Raw genomic sequence first — 27,479 nt, forward strand, 5'->3', positions numbered from 1 at the left:
AATAATTTAGTACAAAATCTAAAAAAAAAAAATCTTTAAAAAATTGCCCCAAATTAAGGCAATGAAAATTGTAAAACTCTCATGCAATGAACATGTCATAAATGGAGAGATAGTGCACTAACAATGTGTAGGAAGAGTCATATGGTCAAGATGTCAGTTTTTCCCAGGTTCATCCACAGATTGAATGCGTCCGAAACAAAATCCCAATAGTTGGTTTTGTGGATATCAATAAACTAATTCTTATTTATTATTTATTTATTTATGGAAGGGCAAAGGCTTAATAGTCAACGCAATAGGGAGGAAGAGAACAAAGTCAGGGGACTGGCAGTGTTTCAAGAGTTACTCTACAGTCAGAATAAGTAAGAAAGTGTGGTGTGGTGCACTAAGTAGGAAAATTGATGAAGGAACAGGATAGAGCCTCTCCAGATTCCCCGGGTTAATATCAAGACCAATCTTACTGCGCTAACTGATCTTTAATCATTCCTAGGACTTCCCTGATAGTTCTCTAGTTCCATCCTATTCAACAACTTTTTTTTTTATTATTTTGTAAAATTAGATGGAAAAAAGGAAAGAGAAAAAAATCACCAAAACTCACTGTGCAGAAGCACTTGTCAGTAAAATGTGTTAAAACATCATTTTACATATTTATCCATATATCTGGATAGGTAGACTCAGATAGACAAAAATAAGATTTTAAAATATCAATATTGTATCTGTCTTTCTCTGTATGACTATTTCACTTAGCATAAACACCCTCCAGTTGAGATACATATGTTTTCACTCTTATGTGATCCTGAGAAACTTAAGAGAAGACCGTGGGGAGGGGAGGACAAAAAAAAATAATTAGAGACGGGAGGGAGCCAAACCATAAGAGACTCTTAAAAATGAGAATAAACTAAGGGTTGATGGGGGGTGGGTGATGGGCATTGAGGAGGGCACCTGTGGGAAGAGCACTGGGTGTTGTATGGAAACCAATTTGACAGTAATCTCATATAAAAAATGTAACATATGTAAATAAAATAATAAAAGTTTTATCTTTAATGAAAAAAATTAAATATTTAAAAAATTTAAAATTTTTAATTTTTAGCAAATATATTGAATTTATATTAGGGATAGGGATGTAGTAAAAGAATGAATTGTAAGTGTCAGACAAAATTTGTTAAAATAAGAGAAACTATGATATGGTACCTCTGATTTCAAAAATTATGAAAAATATTAAGGTTGTAATCACTACGGTTTTTGAAGCGAAACATTTCACCATTAGACCATATGATTTTCTCCTTGCTCTGAACAGTGAGGAAATTAGTACTTAGGCTCTCCTCTCTTCCCTCACTCCTTACCGTGATCTGTACCCCACCTCCGTAGGAAATTGGATGTTTAGTGTTCTTTCCATTTACAGATACAACTATTTCAGGAAAGCTTTTTTTTTTTTTATCTCCAACCTTCCCCCCCCCCGTTCCATTGTTCTATTCTGTTTTTTAAGAACATTAAGAATTAGACCTCTTTTGTCCTCCAAAGATATCACTTGCTTTAAAAACCCATTATACCCACGACCAGTCACCTATGTTCCATGGAATTAGTGTAGTTTTCTGTTGTATAGCCACTCCATTTTTTCTGTTTTTCTAATGCAGTTTTCAGTTTCCATAACTGTAGATTGTGCTTTCGTTTGACGGAGGCAAACAAGTGGTACACAGTCTAAACTGCGACTGAGGATTTTACAAACAATTCTTCATGAATTATCTACTAGTCATTGACACAAAAGAGTATCTCCCTCAGTATTTGGTATTCAAGAATTGGTAAGGTTTATAGCAAAACCCCTGAGTAAGAGACTGATGTCTTCAATTTTTTACATATCTTCCCTTCACATTCCTGGGCCCATAGAAACTTCCCTAAGCTTGAAGGGCCATGGTGTAAAAACTCTATGTCAGGCAATTCTCACTCTCCAGAAGTGTCACGTGGAAATTTGAGATGATCAGCACAAATTTCTTTCATGGTCCATCCATATCCTAAAGATAACTCTTAACTAAAGATCACCTTTAGGACACTGGTCCTTATTTTTAAGTAAATATATTTTATTTCCGCCTGAGGTTTGACGATTTAGCTACGAAGTCTCAAGTTCTCTCTTTATTTTGACTCACATTTACAATATAGGAGATATATATATATATCATAGTTGATTGGAAGTCAGAGCTATTCCATTTCATCACTGGAGATAATGTCTTTTTTTCTCTTTTCTTCTTTTGTTCTTCTCAATGTAGAAAATGGAGAATGAAGTAAAAACACAAATAAAACAAAATAAAAATGTGTGTCTTCCATTTTTAAAAAAGGCCCCTATGACATTACTTCTAACCGTCATTATTTTGGTCGCAATCGATCTACAGGTGAGTTACTGCAATGGCTCTCTAACTGGACCCCGTGCTAAAATTCTTTACTCCCTTCTGGTTTGGACTATACAAACTGCCAATTTAATTTCATTATATCACATAGTGTAAAGGTCAGTGGGGGCTATAACATTTATCATCCATTCAACAAATATTTATTGAGAAGCTATTGAAATTACATCCCAAAATAGCTGAGAATAAAATAAGACTCTTTATGTTTATGGAGCAATAGAGAAATAGAGACAGACAATAAAAAGTAAACAAATAGATATATAAGTTACAGTAGCAATAAATGCTAGGAAGACAAATTTTAAACAAAATGATAGGAGTGCTTTTTCGGAGAGCATTTTCACAGATTTATCAAGAAAGATGGTATTTGAACAGGAACAAAAATATATTGAAGAGCTGAGGGATTTAATATCCAAGGAGAGCATTTCAGGCAGAGAGTGGAGATAGTCCAACAGGCAGGCCTAGCTGGGAAGCACCGTGAAAGATGTGAGGAATAGCAAGGAAGGCTCTCTTGGCTGGAAAGCTGAGGCAAGGGCCAGAGTGGCAGGAGATGAGGTCAGAGAGAGGGTCGGGGGCAGGATTCTGCAGGACCTTCTGGGGCTTCCTAAGGACAGACAGTGCATACATTCATCAGCATGTGCGCAAGCACAGCCTCAGGACTCTGGGGGTAGCAAAAGGGCTGAGAAGTGCAGAGAGAACCCTCACACATCCACCGGCTCCTTTTGCCATGGGGTGCACTGAAGCCCAAAGAGACGATCTCTTTGCCAAGGTCAAGCTGCCATTCCACACGATCCACAGGCTACCTGAGGGGTCCTCTGCCTGGGGCAGGAGTCTTCATTACTAAGGGTGAGGATGAGAGCATTTGGCTGTTGTGTGGAAAGAGCCAGGGAAGGTATCCCTGGGGTCGGTGTGTCCACCTTGTCATCTAGCACTGTGTGTCCCTGAGACAAAGCCTACACCACGGACGCTGTTCTTCCTCCCCAAAACACCCTAGGGCAATGGGGTGGGATGAACCCCGGGCCTGCAGGCAGTCAGATCTGGGCCACATCCTCCTTCTTCCCTCTCACTAATGAGCTGCATGGCATCAGGCAAATAAGTGAAGTCCTTGGATCTCAGTTTCCTCGTCTACACAATGGAAATGACCTCGCTCTCTCAGAGGGGTGTCAAATGGTATAAAAAGGCAATTATGGAGGCAAGTGTTACGTTAAGATGGGGAGTACAGAGATAGAGACTGGACAGATGAGCTGAAGAGTTGCCAAAGCCCAGGTTTGGTTGCTTTGTGGGCTCTGGTTCAGTTAAAGGGGTCCGGGGGAGGCCTTGAATCCCACCCACATCACTGGTGGGGAGGTGGTTCACTCTACCCAACCCATATGTCTCGGCTTTCGACAAGTCAGATGCCCATGAGCTGTACAAGTGGAGATGTTCTGGTGGACAAAGGGATGGGGATTCGAGATGTAACATTCGGGAGTGTTCCATGTGAAAATGGTATGTAAAGCCTAAGAACCACTATGGGCTCAAAGGTGCAGGAGCGCAGAGGGAGAAGAGAACAGAGCACCAAGAAATGAGCCCTAGGGCGATTCAGGGTTTAGGGAACAAGAAGAGATGTGGGGTGTAATCAAGGATGTTAAGGAGTGGGCAGTGAGGTGGGAGGAAAACCACGAGCGTGTACGGTCCCAGGAGCCAACTTAAAAATGTGTTTCAAAGAAAAAGCAGGTGGTTACCTGTGTCAAATGGTGAAAGGCAGAGTAAAACAGAGACAAAATTCCATTGAACTTGGCAACATGTAATTCACCAGTGACCTTGAAAAGCTGACTTTGGAGGAGAAGGTAGGGAAAAGTATGACAGGGACTCTTAACATTCTTCTGTTTTGTCAGTTAAATAAGAAGTAAGGCCATCAGACGAGGGAGAAAGGGAGGTGTGGTAGTTAGAAGACAGGCGATGCGTGAAACATTTATGGCAAAGAATTTGGCTAGAAACACACGGCAGGACTGACAGACAACAAGGGACCATGTGAACTGTGTAGTCATGAATATAAAACGAAAGCAACCACACCATTGTGTATTTTTTCTCCAACAGTGTCCAGGTATTTTGATGGCACCAGAATTGGCAAAAACAGATTTGGTTTAGGGATTATGGACTGAAGACAAAGAAGTTGGAAGTGTGTAAACAGGGAGGAACCATATGAATGAGAGACCAGGGTATCAAAGCTGGATCTGGGGGGAGTGAGTGTTGAGCTGGGTAGGGGGTAGAGAGAGCTTGATCGCCCAACGGATCAGAAGCCTTGGTGACCGTAAATATTTGCTCAAAGTGGCATCTTTGAAGAAGGGATATCAGAGGAAGGGGTTGTGGTCAGAGAAGGTCATCCTCTCAGTCGGGGGAAGGCTAGTTGCGCAGCTCTGACAGTATTGTTCAAAGGACCGGTGGGAAAGGGCCACCAGCGTGTCTGGGGAGACCATCCATCAGGGAATGGAAAGCCCGTGTGAGACAGTGGTGGCTGCTGAGTTCATCAAGAGTGACAACATCCCGGCCACACTCAGAGCCAGAAGCCAGATTCTCAATAGGCGAAGCAGGGGGTGACCATGGAATACAGGAGTAGTTGCACCTCAGAGGGAAAGTGTTTGCGGGCAAGAGTGGGGATGGTGGTCCATCTGCAAGCAGGAGTGAGGGTTAGGGGCAAAACTTACGGGGTCTCTGAGATCAGGGGCATAAGAAGTGTGGGAAGGGAGAAGAATCAGACACCTCCCTGGGGATGCGGCGTCTTCATGGGAAACGCATTTTAGAGCGAAAGCATGGAAGGGCACGGGACTTGGTAAGAATGAGGCTGGACTCTCGGGAGGGGTCATGACCCACAGCACAGGTGTCGTCTCAAAGGCTTTGAATCTGTCCTGCAGGTGCTGGTGGAGACAGGTGGACACGTGTGGGCAGGTGAGCCAAGGTCAACTTTAGAATGGGGTGTGAGGGCGGGAGCCTGGGGCTATGGTTGGGGGCAAAACTGGAAATGGGCCTGTTGATTAGGTGCAGAGAGATGACAGTGTGGGAACCAGGACCGTGGCTACAGAGGAAGGGTCGGCGAGGGTTCATGGGAGGGGATAGGAATTGCAGCTGGGTAAGGGAAGAGGGGGAGGAAGGGTTCAGGGGCATGGAGTGTCAGTGGAAAGGGACAGGGCTGACCCAAGGGTCCTGACACTGCAAGACTGAGATAGAACCTGGAAAGCCCCAGGAGGGATTGGGGTTCATAGCTCAGCGTTGGAAAGGGGGTGTCCAGGTAAGGGTTTTCTTACCTGTGCAACAGCCCCCGTTGCGTAAATGTGCAGCATTAGCCCGGCTCTCCCAGCACTCCAAGCGATGAGGGGGACAGAAAGGCTATGTTCTGAGATGTACCAGTAAAGAGAGCTTTAGGCTACATTCGCAAGTGTGTGTACCTCCTGAAATAACCTGTTTTGAATTCCCACTTTTTAAACCTACTTTCTAACCTCTCCAAATTATTTCTGATGGAGAAGAGGCAGGGGAGGAGATGGGAAATGGGTCAGGAGGAAGAACTAGAGGCAAATCGTTTTAATTTCTTACTCTATGTGAGCCAGAGAGGAAAATACACTTTTCGTGCTTAGTCAGATAGCTTTCTCTGTTCAAATGTCTGCAAATCAAGTGAACCGGGGAAACTGCGGACCTCACTTCAGGGACCTGAAAAAACAAAACCAAAACCAAACCAAAACAAAAAAAAAAAAAACAAAAAAAAAAAAAACCAAACCAAAAAAAAAAAAAAAACAACCCTCGAGCTAAGTCAGAACAATTGGGACTAAAATGAGCCAAAATATTTACATTTAAAAATAAGGTTCCAAACTCCAAGTTTTAAGTACTATCTTCTAAATGCATTTTGCACATTTATGCAATGCTGAAAAGGGCAAAGTTAATGTAAATTTAATCCAAACTATTTTTCATTGTAAATGCTTAAAAAATGCCATGCTCTCCCATAAAGCCTATCAGATCTAAGGAGATTTTGAGATTGGGCTCAAAAATGAAACAGCAATTTAGCCCAGTGGAATTATTTTACAAAAAGCATCTCAAGTTGCAAAAGAGTTACCAATGGACTATTAGCAAAGGATTGAGCTAGCAGTCAGTAAAAGCCATCAAGAATGATTCTTATTGGCATAGACATTGTGTTTGGGGTAGGTACCTCTTTTTTGATACTTAACTCTTTACATAACCAAAATTAGGAAAGACTTCAGTGTCACCTAATCTTTCTTAACATGTCAATAATTTACTAAATTTGGTCCTGTTAATAAAGCAAATTTTATCTGCAGGAAATAACCAGCGAAGCATGGGGAAGACTAATATGGTAGTATTGCCATGAAGGATAGCGACGACTTTTCGGTCACACCCATGGCACCAAGCACAATCCTGAGTATACGGGAAATGCTGGGCAATTGACTCCTTCAGGTAAACGCTCCACCACCACCACAAGTCGCTCAAGATGTGTGACATATGGAAATTTCATGAAATAAGTGAAATTATGGTTTACCAGGGCCGGGGACGGTGTCAATGCTCAATGACGCATCCGTGTCCCCTCTCCTCATCTGAGTCTCAAAAATGTGGCAGAGGAAGGATACAAGTCAGTGCAAAAGAAAGTGTCAGCTCTCATGAGGTTTTGGGGTGATGGGGGTGTTCGTGGGGGTCCGGAGCTGACGGCCAAGAAAGAATTCTTGAAGACGTCTTTGGTACAAAAAGGTGATTTTATTAAAGGCACGGGACGGGACGTTGGGCAGGTAAGGGCTGCACTGGGGTTGATGCAGAATGGCTGGTTACACACTATGGACTTGGGTGGCAGTAAAGTCAAAAGGGAAGTTTTCCAAAGAGACTTTCATATGCTAAAGACTCACAGATTACTGGAAGCCTAGCTATTGTCAAGCTAAGGTTGCTTTTCCCTCTAGAAAGCAATTAACATTAAGGACAGTAGGGCGGTTCCCCAGAGAAATGTATATTCTTTCTGTATTTGCCAGAAGTATTTGTCATCGGGCTGCAGGTTAGGAGGAGATTTAATTTTACCTGCCATTTCCTTCTTGCCTTTGCCCCCCATATCGCTACGGAGGGGTGATGTTGGGGCTCCAGGAAACGGAGTCTGTAGGTTTCATGGAGGTGAGGCTACTGATAAGATGGTCTTTCTCTTGTAATTTACTAAGATATTTGTAAACTGATGGAGACTCGTGTCCTGCAGGGCTGTGGTCTCTGTCAGTTACCCATTTCTATCCTTTCCTCTCCTTTGTTCTTGGGCGGCCGGGAGCACCTGAGGAGTAGCACACATGTCCCACCCTGGGCGAGGTGTGGGGTGCGAGCTTGTGCTTGTCCTCTCAGCTCGCCTTACGGTCCCTCATCATGCTCAATCAAGAGGAAAGACACGGATAAAGAGACTGCAGGAGTGACACTGAGGGTACAAGAAGAATCAGAGTGGATTATATCCGGGTCAGGTTAAGGTGCTATCTCCCCCGCCAGCCTGTAAAACTGTCTACACAAGAACACCAGCTTCTTCTTTCCCACGTTATTGATATGAATATAAAATGCTGCACGTATGCCTATGCATTTAGTAAACTATATAGTGTTCTAGGGATGTAAGGGTGTTTTTGTTTTTGTTTTTTTCATTGTTATTGTTGCATGTCATGTTTGTCACAGCTGGTGTCCTCGTGTTTGGTTAATTACGCCTAGTAGCAGAGGGTGGGTATTTGAAATTAAAAAAGGAGCTTAAAAATAAAAAAAGAGGGCCTTGATGTCCATTGCCTGTCTGCTGTTTCCCTCCGGCTAGGTCCCTAATTTGGCCAAGCCCGGCTTCCTCAGTACAATAAGGACAGTAACATCACAATAACTTGGGTTGTGTGGGGATCATCAGAGACAACATAATATCAGTGAAATTGGATGGCAAATTGCAAAGTGCTAAAGGTAATCACTGTGCTAACCTTTCATAAAGTTAGACCTGCTGAAAGGTTTATAAAATAACCACAGTATTCTGGAGTCCTGTTCAATATGCTTTTGTAAACTCATTAAAGATCTTTTAAGTAATTACAGTGGACTCGTAGCTGTCAGAATTTAATCAACTAAAAAAAAAAAAAAAAGAACCTGAAGTGCTTTTCTTCCATTTCATGCGTTTTATGTGAATATTGCGGGCGGAAAACATGCTCGGGTGCTGCAGGATCAAAACAAATTAACACGCTTGTGTATATCATCCCATGCAAATCAGCCGCAGAGCCAACGTTTCGAAGTCTTGCTTTAATTTGGTATCATTTATCATCACTCTTTCGATGTGCGTCTCATTGAGCTTTCATCCCACAAGCTGGTGAGCTAATATATAAAGTAATCTGAATTAATGTAGAAAAACATTAGAGCTGTTCATTTCTCAGGTGTGAACGATTTCCCCAAGTATCGACATCTGCCTCGGTGCTTCTCCTCAGTAATTGTGTAAATTGGTAGAACCATCATGGGCTTGGCACAATTTTGATATTGGATTTCCAAACATAGAGGACTGTATTTCTCTCTAGATGCTTGCAGATTTTCACTGACTCACCTACAGCTGTTCGTTTGTGAGAATCGCCCATGTTCCAGGTGGCGGGTCGTACGGATTTTCCCCCATCTTTTTCTTCTTGGAAGCCCATTTTCATGTGACCCGTTGCTCACAGCCACACCACCAGCGGCCAAGCAGAGTGTGGCCTCTATTCACAGAGAGGGTTTTCCTCTCTGTGTTGTAAACATGTTACAGATGCTTGAAATAAGGAATATGCTGTCAACAGGGTATAATAACGAATATAATTCAATTTCAGTTGTCAATATCCTATCTTAGTTCTTTATCTATTTGATGTGTTACAGACGAATAGGAAGTCTCTCTCACACAACCGTGATTTTGCCATCCTTGAGCTTTCCTACTTTTGCCTTCTCGAATGTCAGCATCATGTGGGCATAAACATTGATGACGGCTGTACCCTCCCTGCGCGGTGCACTCTATTTTACTGTGGTGCTGAACAACCATGCTTGGCTCTGCTCTTCGTACATCCTCCGTGGCTCTGTGACTGGAGGGTGGTCTGTGGGGGCGACTTCACTGGGCTCTGTCACCTTCTGTTGTTCATTTGAGTTTTGCCAGAGATCGGAGAGAGGGAAGAACGTGAGTTTGGGTTAGCTCACCAGGGTCCATCTCAGAGGGTCGCTCCAGATGGTGGTGAGTCTGGAAGTTCAAGGTATCTGTGGGTGGGCCTGCTGCACGTCTGGTCTCTCCCCATAGATCTAACTGCCCCCCTTCTCAAATTTTACACCTGAGGGCATTGGGCTCTGCTGCGGCTAGCACTGAGGTAACACACACACTGGTCCTTGGATGCCCCTCTGCCCACATTTTAACACCTATTTCCCTCATCAAGCACCTTTCGACTTACTTCAGTTTGAACAGGCCACCTATTCTTGTCAGGACCTGACACTTAGGGTGATACCCTTTGTCTTCAAAGCATCCTTTAAATTAAGCTTAGTCCTGGCTGATAACAGCATCACGGGTTTCTCATTCACTACTATTTGCCTGTCCTTTTAATCATTTAAGTTACTTTGTCTAAGCTGTTTATATTTGGGCTTTACATTTTACATGACTTCAGGTCCATTTTTCCTTTTTTAAAACAAATTTATTTTAGGGAGAGAGAGAGAGAGCATGAGTGGGGGAGAGGGGCAGTGGGAGAGAGAGAATCCCAAGTAGGCTCCAGGCCCTGCCGCAGGGCTCGATCCGTGAACCTGGGATCATGACTTGGCTGAAACCAAGAGTCAGAGGCTCAACTGGTTGAGCCATGCAAGCACCCCCTTTTTCCTTGTAATATCCAAAAATCTATATTCATGTGTATATTTCCATTATATTCTTTTTTTTGGGGGGGGGGGAATTTTTTATTGATATTTGCGAATGGAGAGAGAGACAGAGTGCAAGCTGGGAAGGGGCAGAAAGAGAGGGAGACCCAGAATCCGAAGCAGGCTCCAGGCTCCGAGGTGTCAGCACAGAGCCCGACATGGGGTTTGAACTCACAATCCGTGAGATCACAACCTGAGCGGAAGTCTGACACTTAACTGACTGAGCCACCCAAGGTGCCCCCATTTATATTTCTTTATAAAGGTGATGTGCTTGATTTAATTTTGCCACTTTATATGATTTTAATGTTTCCTGATTTTGTCACTTCTCCTATAAAGATGTAATTTCTGTTCTTGTTTCCATGCATGTGTTGAGGGGCACACATTTTCCTACTGGCAATTTGGAAAGTTTATAATCTAATTTAACAAGAATGAGCCGAAGTGTGTGTATTTCACCCAACATCTTAGCACTTTAGAAAACAGGTATGATTCACATAGTCAAAGAGGAGAGCATTTTGTTACTAACACTTCCTAGAAGGGCTTTCTTCCTTCCCATCTCTGATTTGTTTAGAAATTACACTTATTTTTAGTTATCCCACAGGTTGCTTTCAATTATTATTTTTTTACATTTATTTTGAGACAGAGAGAGACAGAGCCATGGACGGGGGAGGGTCAGAGAGAGGGAGACACAGAATCTGAAACAGGCTCCAGGCTCTGAGCTGTCAGCACAGAGCCTGACGCCAGGCTCGAACTCATGCACCACAAGATCATGATGTGAACCCAAGTCGGACGGACGCTTAACCGACTGAGCCACCCAGGCGCCCTGGTTGCTTTCATTATTTAAAATGCTATGTGTAGACTTTCTTTCCTTGATATTCAAACTAGCACAATATCATTTCATTCCAAGAAATACTAAGAATTAATACGATCACATTTTTGCTGATCTTTTCTGCCCACCCCGAGCATTTTGAGAGGACTCTTTGTTCACACTTTCTTTTTCTGTTCCTTTATTTTTTCTTTCTATACACTGTTCCATTGTCTTCTTCTGTTAATTGTTACCTGAAGTCTGAATCTAACCTGAATTTCCTTTCAAAATTTTTTGAATTGTTTCTCCTGCCCAAATGCCTGGAAGAATTTCCTTTTTCAGAAGAGACATCTTTACATGGTTATGAGCTAGTCTTAAACTTTTTGTTTTACTTTTCCCTCTAGTCCTTACTTTTGTCACCTCCTTCCTTCAGTCAATCACCAAATCATATAAATGTCATCTTACTGTATATGCCTTTAGAATTACATGCCTCAAATCCCTCAACACACACCATACCCCGTCTCCTACAGCGGCGATGGTATCAGGTAGCTTACTGATGTCTTGAACATTCTGTGTTTATCTTCCTGGTCTTGTCCCAAATATCTTCACACTTTCATGACCATTTTGAGAAGCTCCCGGCCATCGGGGGGGCTAGAGCCCTTTGTCCTCATTGTGGAGTACTGCTCTAGTTCTGCATAGGTATGTTAAGGTTTAAGAGGGATCTGGGCTCCCTTGGGGGTGATCATTATGGTTGGTTTTATTAATTTTTTTTTCTCCTTTCCTCCCTTAGAGCTATGTGGATCCCAAAGAGTACTCAGAGAACTAGAGAATTAAAATAATTTCCTGTTTTAAAACCTATGTTATAACTATTTAGGCCCAGGACCTAAATCATATCCCTTTGTCTAGTTAAGTCTTTTAACCACATAGCTTTTTATTGTAAGTTTCCTCTCTTTGGTCCCCTCCATGGAAGGAACTTCCCTAGAGTGTCTTCTACTCCTTCGGGCGGGGGGTGGGGGGGTGGGGGGGGAACCATTGTCTAAGATGTTACAAACCTCGCTCTCTTTACCTGAAACTATTTTTCTCAGTCCTAGTTGCACATTAGATTTACCTGAAAAGTTTTCCTTACAGTCTGAGCCTCCCTCTAAGGCAAATACGTGTGACCAGAGAATCAGTACTTTTTTTAGGACTTACAGGTGATTCCAATTTATAGTCAGGATACAGTCAATAGATGACTACTGTTTCCCAGGGTCTGACCTCATTCACACCTGTTCCCAGCTGAACAACATAAAAACTATAAATAAAATATAATAGGGAGCCCTTCTGAAATGGCAGAGTAAGGGCCTCTGAAATCCCACTCCTTCATAAAAGCGATGACAACACAGGCTAAATGGTCACATTCAACTATTCAGAATTCTGGAAGTCAACCAAAGGCAGCAAAAACTAGAAGATTATTTATTAAATAAAAATGTCTAGATCTTGGTAAAAGCAATGGGCTTTGTGTCATTTTAATTTTCTCTATTTCTATATCCTTCTCCCTAGTTCCGAAGTAATTGAGAAACCCAGTAGTGAATAAGTCACTAAAGGGGGTAAAATGAGCTTGGATCTCCCCTAAAGGCCCCAATCGCAGATTTTTTTCACTATTTGACCTTCCTTGCAGTTTCCAGGAAAATTCTCATTCATAGAGCTTGTATTTATTTGATTTGACTGAGTGTTTGCTCACCGAGAAACCGTCTGCCCAGGGTAACTGTTGAACAAGGAATCAGGGGTGATTGCTTAACAGTAAAGTTGCACGAAATGGCAAACAAAATGCTTGCAATAAAAAAAAAAATTATTTTGGAAATCAGATGATCGTTGAAGGGTTTGAAAGTTATGATGTATTCCTGGGAATCAAAGAGATAACGTGCATGTAGAGGGCTTGTGTATGCCCAGGAAGGACCTAAGAACATATTGTCTCATGTCTGGCTGACCAAGAGTCTCTGTACAAGCTGAAAATAAAAGCTAAAGCAGAGTTGTAAACACTTCCATTAGATGAATAAGAGAGAAATAACAAAACTTTAATCTTTAAGTAAGGTTTCAAATATATTTATAATTTTAAAAATACCAAAGCCCAGATTTCTTTTCATTATTTTCTTTTTTTTTTAATTTTTTTAATGTTTATTTATTTTTGAGAAAGAGACAGAGACAGAGCACAAGTGGGGGAGGGGCAGAGAGAGAGGGAGACACAGAATCGGAAGCAGGCTCCAGGCTCGAGCTGTCAGCACAGAACCCGACATGGGGCTCGAACCCACAAACCATGAGATCGTGACCTGAGCTGAAGACGGATGCTTAACCGACTGAGCCACCCAGGTGCCCTTCAATATTTTCAATTCATAATTTTGATGTAGCTGTCCAATCATCCACTTCCCATTAAGCTAACAAAACAGAGACTTAAGAGACATCCTATGAAAAAATTAGACTTTACAGAATGAGACCAGGAAAGTCACCAAATAATCAAAGAGCAGCAACGATAATTTAAAAATAGGCAGATTTAGTGCACAGTGTTGCCACATTACATTATTTAAAATGTCTGTTTTTCAACAACAAAAAATATGACACAGGAATGTCAAATAGGAAGGTTAGCTCTTCACAGGTGATACATTTTTTGCATATTGCTTAAATAAAGTTGCTATTAATATAAATAAGATTATTTAAAAATGCAAATTGTAATCCTCTGGATGAGGACAAGAAAGTTAATTAAAAATGTGTCCTAAAATTAACAACTAGAAAATTAAAACAGCACACAAGAGTATATCTATTATGGAGGAATAGAGGAACAAAATACATAAGACACATTGAAGGCAAAGAAAACAGAAAATATAAATCCTACTTTATCAGGAAGTACATTAAGCATAGATAAATTAAATGCACTAATCAAAAGATAAAAATTGATACAGTGGATAAAAAACAACTCTAAACTATCTAAAAGAGATACATTTTACATTCAAGGGCACAAACAGGTTAAAAGTAAAACTATGGAAAAAAATATACCTTGCAAATAGTAACCAGAGGAGTAGGTGTAGTAATATTATAAAAAAAAGTTTGTAAAATAAAAATAATAAAAGAAATATATTTAATATTCATAACATTTTCATTACACCAGGGAGACATAACAATGGTAAACATATATATACCTGACAACAGAGGTGAAAAATACATATAGCCAAAACAGAACTTAAATGAGAAATGGATAATTTTGCAAAAATTTTTAGGCTTCAATCTCACAATTTCAATAATAGATAAAAAATCCAGCGGGAAAATCCACTAGGAAATAGAAAACTTGAACAACATTCTAGGGAGCACCTGGGTGGCTCACGATGTTAAGCATCTGACTCGTGATTTCGGCTCAGGTCATGATCTCACAGTTGGTTGTGAGATGGAACACTGCATTGGACTCTGGGCTGGCATGAAGTCTGCTTAAGTTTCTCTCTCTCTCCCCCTCTACTCCTCTCCCACACTTGGTCTTGCTCACTCAAAAAAAAAAAAAAAATCAGTGAATAAAGATAAACATGCTTAGAAGGAAATTTATAGCTGCAAGTTCCTGTATTAAAAGAAAGATCTAAAATAAATCAACGACACATTACACTTTAAGAAACTAGAAGGAAAGGACATTAAACCAAAAGAAAAAGAAAAAAAGGAAATAATAAAGATTAGAGTATAAATGGATGAACTAGGGCATAGAGTAAGAATAGAGAAAATAAAAAACACCAAGAATTGGATTTCTGAAAGGATTAACAAAACCAACAAATCTTTACCTATACTGACCAAGAAAATAAAGAATAAAGACCCATATTACAAAATCCAGGAGTGAAAGAGGAGATATGATTACCAGACTTTCAGAAAATAAATAAATAAATAAATAAATAAATAAATAACTCTATGCCAACATATATGATACTCCAGATTAAATTATAAGATTTCTTATTGTTTAAATTTTTGTTGTTTAATGTTTATTTATTTCTGAGAGATAGAAAGACTGAGTTAAAACAGCAGAGGTGCAGAGAAAGAGGGAGACGCAGAATCCGAAGCGGGCTCCAGCCTCTGAGCTGTGAGCACAGAGCCCAACAGGATACTTGAACCCACGGACCTCGAAATCATGACCTGAGCCGAAGCCCAATGCTTAATTGACTAAGCCACACAGGCGTCCTTAAATGATCAGATTTCTAAAAAGACACACACTACTTGACTGAATGTTTAGGTCCTCCCAAAATTCATATGTTGGAATTCTCACCCCCCAGTGTGATAATATTGAGAGCTGGGTCTTTTGAAGATAATTAAGTCATGAAGATGGAATCGTCATGAATGGGATTAGTGTCCTTATAAAGGATAAAAGAGAGCTGGCCGCCTCTCTCTCTACTCTCTGCCAATGTGCAGATACACTGAGAAGACAGTTGTGGGATGCCTGGGTGGCTCACCGGGTTAAGCGTCCGACTTCGGCTCAGGTCATGATCACGTGGTCTGTGAGTTCGAGCCCCGCGGCGGGCTCTGTGCTGACAGCTCAGAGCCTGGAGCCTGTTTCAGATTCTGTGTCTCCCTCTTTCTCTGACCCTCCCCTCTTCATGCTCTGTCTCTCTCTGTCTCAAGAAGAAATAAACATTAAAAAAAAAAAAAAAAAAAAAGAAGAAGACGACAGTCGTCAACAGGCCAGAAAGCAGGTCCACACGAGACACTGGATCTGCTGGTGACTTGATCTTGGACTGCCCAGCCTCCAAAAATATGAGAAGTAAATGTTTCTTGTCAACTCTCTCCAGTCTATGGTAATTTGTTATTGCCTCCTGAGCAGAATAAGATGCTTTTGAAACTAAAAAAGAAAGGAAGGAAGGAAGGAAGGAAGGAAGGAAGGAAGGAAGGAAGGAAGGAAGGAAGGAAGGAATCTGAATAGACCTTTAACAAATAATATGATTCAATTTTTCACCAAAAAACTTAGCACAAAGAAAAATCTCAGGCCCAGATAGCTTTGCTAGTAAATTCCTCCAGTTTCTTTAAGGTTTTATTTATTTTTGAGAGAGAGAGTGAAAGCAGGGGAGGGGCAGAGAGAGAGGGGGATCCAAGATCTGAAGTGGGCTCCATGCTGATAGCAGCAAACGTGTTGTAGGGCTCAAACTCACAAACAGCGAGATCATGACCCGAGCCAAAGTCAGATGCTCAATCAACTGAGCTACCTAGGCACTCCTGTTTTGTTTGTTTGTTTGTTTGTTTTTTAACTGGGGTAATTCTGTCCTCATAGAACAAATTGGGAAGTTTTTCATCCTATTTTATGAAGAAGTTTGTGAAGAATTTGTGTGGATTCCTCTTCAAACAATTGGTGGAACACGGGGTGCCTGAATGGTTCAGTAGGTTGAGCGTGTGACTGTTGATTTTGGCTCAGGTCATGATCTCATGGTTCCATGAGTTGGAGCCCCTATAGAGCTCTGCGTGGACGGCTGAAGCCTGCTTGGCATTCTCTGCCTCTCTCCCTCTCTCTCTGCCCCTTCCCTGCTCACTCTCTCTCTCAAACAAATAGATAAACTTAAAAAAAACAAAACAAACAAAAAAAAAACAGGCCAAGGGATGACAAGAAAACTTACAGACTAATATTTCCTATAAATATATATTCAACAAATATTAGCAAACTGAATCCAACAGTATCTATAAAGGATTATATACCACAACTAGTGAGTTTTATGCAAGGATGCAATGTTGGTTAACATGAAAATTAATGCAATCTTACGAAGCTCCAAAAAAATTTTGACAAAATCCAACACCCTTCCATGATAAAATCACTCAACAGAATAGAATTAGAAGGAAAGTTTCTCTACTTGATAAAGGGCATTTATGAAACACTCATAGGTAACTTCATTCTAAATGGAGAAAGACTGAATGCTTTTCCCCTAAGATCAGAAAAAAAGACAAAGATCTCTGTTCTTGTCACTTCTGTTCAACATTTTACCCGGGTTTCTAGTCAGGGCAATTAGGCATGAAAAAGAAATAAAAGGCATCTAGACTGGAAAGGAAGGAGTTATGCTATCTCTATTGGGAACTGATAATCTTGGATATAGAAAGTCCTTAAAATTACAAAGTCCTATTAGATACAACAAACATGTTTAAGAAAGTTGTAGGACAGAGGATCTGTCCTAATATGTCCTAATATAATTACTTATATTTCTATACACTAGCAATGATCAACCTGAAAATGAAATTAAGGAATAATCCCACTTATAATAGCATCAAAAAGATTAAAATGCTTAGAAATAAACTTAACAAGAAAGGTCAAAACTTGTGTATTTAAACCTATAACACATTGTGGAAGTAAATTAGAGACCTAAATAAATGGAAAAATCCAATGTTCATGACACAAAATACTTAATATTGTTAAAATGGCAATATACCCCACAGTTATGTGAAGATTTAATTCAATGTCTATAAAATCCCAGTTTTAATTTTTGCAGAAGTTGACAAGCTTAATCCTACAGTTGGAAATGCAAGAAACCCAGAAGAGCCAGTTTTGTAAATAAAGAACAAAGTTGGAAGAAAACTACTTCCTTATTATAAAAATGACTACAAAATCGTAGTAATCAAAATGGCTTAGTACTGGCAGAAGACAGACATGAGGTCAAAGGAATAGAAAAAAGAAATCAGAAATAAGATATTCACGGTCATTTATTTTCATTAGGGTTACCATGATATTTCACTAGAAGAAGAATAGACTTTTTTCCACATATGATGCTGGGCTAATTGGCTACAGAAATGCAAAAAAAAAAAAAAAAAAAAAAAAGACGTTGGACCTCTACCTTCTACTGCACACAAAAATAACTCAAAATAAAGAAAATATCTAGGGACGTCTGGGTGGCTCAGTCTGTTAAGCGCCCGACTTTGGCTCAGGTCCTGATCTCGCAGTTCGTGAGTGAGCCCCACGTTGGGCTCTGTGCTGACAGCTCAGAGTCTGGAGCCTCCTTCAGATTCTGTGTCTCCTTCTCTCTCTGTCCCTCCCCCACTCACACTTTCTCTCTCTCTCTCTCTCTCTCTCTCTCTCAAAACTAAATAAACATTAAAAAAATTAAAAATGAATACCTAAAAATCTAAATGCAAGAGATGATTTTTTTTTTAATCTTAGGGAAGAGACCATAGGAGGCAATTTTCCTAACATTGTGTTAGGTAATATTTATGAAAACATAGGAAGAGTAAAAAAAGAAAAAAAGGACTTCATCATTATCAATAAATGTTGTTTTAAAAGGCACTATCAAGATGTGAACACACAATAACAAATTTGGAGAATATATTTATAATCATATATCTGATAAGGTACTTGTATCCAGAATATATTAATATACCTTGGAATAAAAAGACAAAGAACTAAACTGAAAAATGAGCAATGTGACTCTATATTTCTCTAGATAAGATATACAGAATGGCCAATAAACATGAAAAGATGCCTGGGGCATCTGGGTGGCTCAGTCAGTTAAGCATCCCATTTTGGGTTAGGTTATGATTTCCCCGTCCTCGAGTTCAAGCCCAATCTTGGGCTCTGTGCTGATAGCTCAGAGCCTGGAGCCTGCTTCAGATTGTGTGTCTCCCTCTCTCTCTTTGCCCCTCCTTCCCCTCCTCAAAAATAAATAAACGTTAAAAAAATTTGAGACAGAGAGAGACAGAGCATGAACGGGGGAGGGTCAGAGAGAGGGAGACACAGAATCTGAAACAGGCTCCAGGCTCTGAGCTGTCAGCACAGAGCCCGACGCGGGGCTTGAACTCACTGACCACGAGATCATGACCTGAGCCGAAGTCGGCTGCTTAACCGACTGAGCCACCCAAGTGCCCCAAAAATAAATAAACTTTTAAAAAGTTTAAAAAAAGAAAAAAAGGAAAGATGCCCAACATCATGTCATTAGTAAAATACAAATAAAACCCCGAAGAGATACTGTCTCAATAGGATGATTGTAATAATAAAAATAAATAAAAATCGCTGGTGAAGATGTGGAGAAATTGAAATCTACATACAGAGCATGTGATTCCTGGAACAAAGCTTCTAAAACCTGTGGAATTTCCTGAGTAATTACAGGGAGAGGAGTGTCTCTTGTTATTCATGCGGCCGTTCAACCATACCTGAGTTTATGCTGAAGAGGTGACCTTCCATGGACAGACCCCTATAGACCTTCGAAACAGGAGTTGGTGGTCAGTGGAGTCACCCATGCGATTAGAAGGTTGGAACCTTCAGCTAGAACATCCAATCTCTAGAGGGAGGAGAGGGCCTGGAGGCTGAGTCAATCACCAATGGCCAATGGTTTGATCAATCATGTCCATGTAATGGGACCTCCATAAAAACTCTAAACAATGAGGTCAGAGAGCTTTCTGGTTGGTGGACATGTCAAGGGCCCACAGGGTATGGGGAGGCATACCCCAATTCCACTGGGACAAGAAGAACTTGAGACCCTTCTGGACCTCGCCTATGTGGCTCTTCATCTGGCTTTTATTTAGATCTTTTATAATAAACCAGTAAATGTGAATAAAGCATTTCCCTGAGTTCTGTGACCCATTCTTGCAAATTATCAGACCCAAGGAGGAGGTCACAGGAATCCCAGACTTCTAGCTGGTCAGTCAGTAGGTGGCCCAGATGTCCAACTGGCATCTCACGTGGGGGCAACCTTGTGGGATTGAGCCCTTGTGGGATCTGATGCTAACTCCAGGTAGTTAAGTGTCTGACTTGAATTAAATGATAGGACATCCTGCTGCTGTCTGGAGATTTGGAGAATTGTTCCCTGAAGTAGGGAAAAAACCACACATTTGATGTTGGAAGTATGTTGAGCAAAAACAAACCAAAACAAGCAAATAAACAAAAACAGCTGGATGAAGTGTTCTGTGAGTAGAGACAGATCCTAATAGTAAAGGGACAAGGGTCTTATGCTCCTACATCAGGGATTTTTTGTTTCGTATAGACATGCTGTGATTTAGATTTAGCATTGAAGTAAATTACTTCAGGTTATAACTAATTATCCTCAAGGAATGTCCTTGGAGATCTTTGCTTTGGCCAAACCATACATGCTCTGACCTAAAGGCAGAGGCATAGATTAAATGAACCCAACGTTTCCAGAGTCTTAAATTCTATTACTTTTTAATTATAATCTATACATATGGTTAACTGCTAATTTACAAGATAAAATTGTCAGTAAGTACTTTTCCTTCTCAGTAGGGTTCAAAGTGTTACATGTGAGTGGATCCACTCCATTATTCTCCACGGGGGTGCCTTTGCTCAGTAAGAGAAATCCTTATGTCTAAATGAATTTTCTAGACACACTACTTCAAGGTTTCCGAATATACATATCCACAGCCAAGATAAATTTCATATTTCTTAAAGAATTTATAAAATTCCAAATCTTGACATGTTCACGTTGGCAGCTTTTTTTTTTCTTTTTTTGCAGTCTTAAATATAATAGATTTATCTTGAGGTGAATGACAATGCCATCTTCCTCATCAGACTCAAAAAGTGTGTTCACTGATTCTGTGGATAGCACAAGAAAGATATTTGGCTTTTTTTTTTCCTTTTCTCCCCATGAACCCATTCTCCACTAAAATAAATCAGGAAATATGTTCATTGTGTTTACAGGGTACAAATGTAACACTGACAAGCCATCTTGTGGCCCTGGGGAGATAACACTGGCTTGGCATCGGCTTTTCCTTTGCATCGGCTAATTTCGCTGCTTAACACCAGTGGTTCCTTTCGCAATTTATGGTCAGATTCGGCCTCATCTCTTTGTGCTCATCTCATTATGTAGATATTGAAATCTGTAGAAACGACCCTCTGTGGCCTTTTGTGAATACACTGGCAAAGAGCCAAGTAGATTTATTTTAGCCAAGGGATCGGGAAACACAAAACTTCCAGGAAGAGAAAAAGGTACAGCAAACATTCCAGGCATCCGGGCACCAGGAATTAGCTGTGCTCACACCCTTAGCCAGGACCACAGTGAAGCGTGCTCCCCCTGGGTCCCCACGTCACTTGTAAGCCTGCTGAGCCTCTGGCTTCTGTCCCTTCCCCAAACCCCAGTCATTCTCCCGCCCTGACTTTCCATCCTCTCCCACTGCTTCCCAAACTCGCTTGTTATAATGGAAACTTTTTCTAAGGTTAGTCCTACGTGGACCAGACTCCTAAGATCTCCTGAGTGAGAAAACCCAGCACAACATTATCAAACCTCTTCATTTAAATAATAAAAATGAACAGTCTAAAGTCTCATAGCTTGGCTGAAATCCCACAGTAAGAATTAGGAAGACCAGCTGGTAAACTTGCCTAAAGAGATCTCATGTAGTCTCCTTCTCTCGTCATAGGTTTTATTTATTTACTTATTTATTTGTTATTTACTTATTTATGTACTTACTTAGAGCTCATGACAATCAGTACTGATGAGGAGATGCACTTGAATTAATGTTACTGTAACCTTGAGGGGTAACTCCTGAAGGGTAACCAAGGTGGAGTGAACGTGACAGATTTGACGGAGGGGAGTGAGTTTGCTTTTGTACCAGATGAGTTTTGCTGCAAAAACAAGAAGAAAGAAAGAAAGAAAGAAAGAAAGAAAGAAAGAAAGAAAGAAAGAAAGAAAGAAAGAAAGAAGAAAGAAAGAAGAAAGAAAGAAAGAAAGAAAGAAAGAAAAGAAAGAAAAGAAAAGAAAAGAAAAGAAAAGAAAAGAAAAGAAAAGAAAAGAAAAGAAAAGAAAAGAAAATTGTTTGAATGGCTCTGGTCTTCCCCTCTATCACTGTAGTGACTGGTTACTATATATAAACCATAACTAACTGTGTAAACTCAGTATGTGTATATGTGCACACACATATACAATATGACTATATGTAGCATATGTATGACTCTATAGAGTGTATATAAGGACAGGACTATACACGTCATCCTAATAACTGTGAACTGCATGTATACATATGTGTGTAGCATACACACACATACACACATGCCTGCAGATACAGACAGTTCCTAATTGACAATGGTTCAACTTACAGTTTTTTGACATTGTGATGGTACGGAAGTTATGCCTTCAGTAGAAAGCGTACTTGGAATTCTGAATTCGGGTCTGTTCCTGGGCAGGTGGTTTGCAATATGGGTAGGTAGATCTTCTCCTGCGACGCTGGGCGGGGACAGCCGTGGATCCCCGGCAAGGACACAGTCGCTAAAGGTCAACAACCAACACACTGACAACCGTTCTGCACCCAAACAACCATTCTGTTTTTCATTTTCAGTACAGTATCCAATACACTGCATGTATTATAGAAAATTATCATAAATTAGGCTTTGCGTTAGATGGTTTGGCACACCTGTAGGCTAAAGTTTAAGTGTTCTGAGCACATTCAGGTTGAGGGTGGGCGAGGCTAAGCTATGATGCCTAGAAGGTCAGGTTTATTAAAATGTGTCTTGACTTATGGTATTTTCAACTTATGACGAATTTATCAGGACATAACCCCTTCGTAAGTAGAGGAAGATCTGTGCATATACATATGAATTTCAGACTGCATTTATGTACATATGTATTTACATATATGCATACATATATACACAAACGAATTTAGAGACTTCATGGGGTATTCTCCATGTCCTAGTCATCACCCATTTCCCTCTTTTTTGACAGAATCCTACTTTGCTTTTGTGCAATTTTTAAAAATTTTAAGTTCATTTATATATTTTGAGAGAGAAAGAGCAAGCAGGGGAGGGGCAGAGGGAAAGGGAGAGAGAACCCCAAGCAGACTCCACACAGTCAGAACCTGATGCAGGGCTGGAGCTCACCAACCCTGAGATCACAACCTGAGCTGAAACCAAGAGTCAGACGCTTAACCGACTGAGCCACCCCTTGGCCCCAATCTTAATTTGCTCCTAGTGTCCGTTGAAGCCACGTCGCTACAGAATTGTCCTCATCCTCGGGTGCAGAGGCACATCCCAGTGTGTCGCAGCCAGGGGTGGCAATGCCATTCCTTCTACCACAGTTGGCTTGGGCACAAGCACAAGATGGTCGGCCCAGAGCATCTGACTCCACATGGTTCTCAGTATCAAGGCAACACCCCTCAACCTGCTTGCAACAAGACGGGAAGCTGGTCTAAAGACAAACCGGTGCAGTGAGGAGGTAGAGCCGAGAGAACTAACTCTGGGGCACAGGTGCCCGGCGCACTGCCAGCTGATAGAAGTATTTCCTTTTTGTTGACGCTGATGTGAGCCAAGGTTTCAGGCGAGTGCACCTAGAGGCCTCCTCATGGATGCGTGTTTCTTTTCCAAGTTCGTCGTCCTTCCTCTCAGCCTTTATCTTCCATGCTTTCAGAGCGATCCTTTAAAAATAAACATCTTGCTATTTCACTTTCATGTTTCAAATTATCCTCCACCCGACTTCCTGTGAGAAGACGACTAAGAATTTTTAGTGTGACGCATGTCGTCTGTTCCGGACGTGCACACCTACAGATCTCCCCGTGAAAACTATGCTATTTGCCCTGGCGTTGAACTTGCCATCGCTTAAAACCCTGGATCATCTCAACCCCAACACCCTCAGCCACCCTTGTCCTCCCCTGGCTGATCATATGAACTCATCCTCCCATGTCAGCCCGACCTCCCTCGTAGGTCGTCGGTGCCATTTTCTCCTGCCACCTTTATCTCCCATGACCACTCGACTCTGACAAACAAGGTGCCCCTAAAACCCTCGTTCTTTCCGCCTCCAGCGCTCATCGTAGTGCAGCAAAATTATGTTTGCTTATTTATGTCTCTTCCTAGGTGCGAACTCCTGGTGGGTAAGGATGGTATTTTTCTTCTTACCCTTAGGGTCTGGCATAAAGAATTTGCTCATTATTTTTGCTGATCTATATTACACGGGAGTACTTTTTGGCATTCGTTTAATCAGTGGGGGGAAAAAAAAGAAGCAATTCCGGCGGGCTATCAACCTGTATCTAACAGGATAATTCTGAAAGACTTGAAAAACTAAAATTCAATGTCTACTTTAATAAATACATGGCGGGGGGAGGGAAATGAAAGGGCTTTCTGTATTTGACAAAGCAGGACAGCTACCAGAGTGGTTCCTGGGTGTTTATGCAAAGCAGGTAGTTTTATAGAATTTCTTGTCACTCCACCTGATTTATATGCTTTTGAAATGAAGTGTTTAGTACGCTTTGGTTGTAAGGTCAACAATCGGAGTCTGGGAAGGATGATTTTCTTTTCTTTTCATTTTTTTTTCTCTTTTCATGAGTATCAATGATCTACCTTTATAAAGTAGTCATTAAAGGTATCTTATAGTTTGTTATTTTTATATTCAGAAAGGACACTCGTGACAAGATCCGCAAATGTAATAAGTGCTAACATATTTAGCTAGTCTTTTTTGAGGTTTGATGCATATTCTTTCTCTGCCTTGCGGTCGCGTTTCTCATAAAGATTAATCCTTAGGTATCCCCAAGACTTCTTTTGTACTTAATTCATTTGGTACTGGCATAATGCGCGTACTGTTTGGAAATTAAAGGCAAGCCAAAATAAAATCACCAGAGGAAGGATAGTAGATTTAGAGTCAGAAAACAGCATTTCTAGCTTTACCAGCTGTGTTGTAGTTCACAAATCTGCCTTTTCTATACCACAAGGTGCTTGCAAAGATCTGATGATATAGAACATAAAATTACTTTGCATCTTAAAATACTCCTACCAGGGAGCCTGGGTGGCTCAGTCACTTAATCCTTGGACTTTGGCTCAGGTCATGATCTCACGGTTTGTGAGTTCGAGCCCCGCATCAGGCTCTGTGCTGACACCTCAGAGCCTGGAGCCTGCTTCGGATTCTGTGTCTCCCTCTCTCTCTGCCCCACCCTGCTCATCTCATGCGCTCTCTCTCTCTCTCTCTCTCTCTCTCTCTCTTTCAAATATAAACATTTAAAAATAAATAAAATATTCAAATCAAAATGTAACTGTTCACCCACAGTGAGCTACTGACACCTGTTCCCACAACAGAAAACATGCCACATTATATCTATTTGTGAGGCTGCTCTATTGAGTATTTCTTGAAATCTGAGGCCCCACAGAACAGCTTAAGAGCACAACCTGCCTGGGTCCCTCTGCTTACTGGCAATATAAATCTGAACGAGCTGCACAAGCCCTTTGTGGCCCAGTTTCCTGGTCTGTAAAGTGGGGGTGATGATAAGAAGAACGTGACTTGCTCCGTAAGGCTCCTGTGAAGACAGAATGAGCCCATGCAGACCAAGTGCTTGGACCCGCGTCCGAGCACGTGAGGTGTTGGCCGAGAATGCTAACATCTCTTTCTGCTGCCAGATTTGAAGCTCCAAGAGGTCAGGAATCCTGTCCGTGTAATTTGTCTCAGAGTCCCTAGCACCTAGCCCAGCACCCGATACTTCACAGACATCAAATCCCGTCTGAAGGAACGCATGAACGCACATGAGTGTTTTGATATAACGGTGTCCTCTACTGAACGTTGGGGCAGGCGGTGTGTGGGGCGCAGCACAGGAAAGGGGCAGAACACAGGGAAGGAGGGGGAATTAGCTCCTTTGTAGGAGGTCAAAAATCGTGACAGTGGCCTCCCCAAGAGTTGGCTCACATGGTACTTTTCCTGATAAGGCAACACCTTTAGATGGCCCACCTTTACCCCCCCCCCCATTTCCTGTTGCTCATTACTCTTTCCTTCCCATACGTATCCTCATGATGTCTTCAGTTTTGGTCTTCCCCGGCTGGCTGTCTTCAGAAGAGCTGAGACTTCTGTATCTTTTTGGAGAATTTGAGATACGGGGTTACCTTTCCCCAGAAATATCTGCGGTTTTAGCTGTAGCTTCCATTATGGAAAGAGAAAAAAAAAAACCAAAAACAACAAGAGGCACCTTTGGTCTCATGTTAACAAATAAAAGGCATCACAAGCAGATGGTGGGATGATCTTGCCATCCAGGGAAAGTTTCTTTTTCTCCTGAAATTCGATTCAGCTGACCCTTCCATATTTTCATACAGGCGAGCCCAGATATAGACAAGGCCAGGCTTGCCAAATTTAACAGCAGACCAAGATTCGTGATCTAAGCTCATATGGTAAAGGAGACTCAGCAGGGGCACCTGCGGGGCTCAGTCAGTTAAGCAACTGACTCCTGAATTCAGCTCAGGTCAGGATCTCACGGTTTGTGACACTGAGCCCCATATCGGGCTCTGTGCTGACAGTGCAGAGCCTGCTTGGGATTCTCTCTTTCCCTCTCTCTCTCTCTCTGGCCCTCCCTCCCTCTCTCTCAAAATAAATCTATAGACCTTAAAAGAGCAATGAAGGAGACTCAGCAGAAATGGAGAACGAGAATATGTTTATAAAGGTAATAATTACCTTTGCATGGCCACCGAGTCCATAGATTTTTATGAAATCTGTTCACTCTGGGTTCCTTACACCGGTTCCAGGGGCACCATGGATGGGGAAATGGAGAAACAGATTAAGCGGTTTAGATACACTGACCGTGCAACCCCGAGCCCTAGCATTCTGATCCCTATGCTTTTCCCAGCGCGACTCCCCGTTGAAGATGACATTCTCCCTGCAGAGCTGGGTGGGGTCCCTCCTCTGCTCCCCTGTTCTCACTGAGGTGCCACGGCTCCCCACTCCAGTTGAGGAGGCAAAGAGGTTGGATTTTGGCTTTGCGACACTATTGCCCGCGATGTGCAGAACATATTAAAAAGAAAGAAAACTTTCGCAGAAATCAATTCATAAAGACTCAGCTCAGGAAAAGATTAAACTAGTAACAGATGCCATAGCATCACGTGTGGTCATAAACACTGGTCAGATAATGAAACGTCTGCAACCCCTTCGTCCAGTGGTCAGCATACAAATAAGTAAACATTTACTGGAACTTGAATTAATACAGGAAAATGACAGCACAGTCTTCAGTTCTTGAGATTTCTTGACTTTTGGGCACTTCTATTTTTTTTTTAATTTTTAAAACAATTTTGAATGTTTATTTATTTTTGAAGGAGAGAGACACAGAGTGTGAGTAGGGGAGGGGCAGAGAGCGAGGGAGACACAGAATCCGAAGCAGGCTCCAGGCTCTGAGCTGTCAGCACAGAGCCGTACGCAGGGCTTGAACACATGAACTGTGAGATCATGACCTGAGCTGAAGTCAGACGCTTAACTGACTAGTCGGTGCCACCCAGGCACCCCTGGCAAACAGTTTTAAATGTTTATTTATTTATTTTGGTGAGTGGGGGGGAGAGGGGCAGAGAAAGAGGGAGACAGAGAATTCCAAACAGGCTCCAAAGCTATCAGCATAGGGTCAGACGCGGGGCTTGAACTCACCAACAGATATCATGCCTGAGCTCAAACCAATAGTCAGATGCTTAACATACGGAGCCACCCAGGGGCCCCAACTTTTGGGGACTTTTAATACCTTAGATCTCTTATTGCCTTCTACTCATTCACAAAACCTGTGTGATTCATACAAAAACA

Source organism: Lynx canadensis, chromosome B1 (assembly GCF_007474595.2).
Source record: "Lynx canadensis isolate LIC74 chromosome B1, mLynCan4.pri.v2, whole genome shotgun sequence".
Classification (NCBI taxonomy): Eukaryota; Metazoa; Chordata; class Mammalia; order Carnivora; family Felidae; genus Lynx; species Lynx canadensis.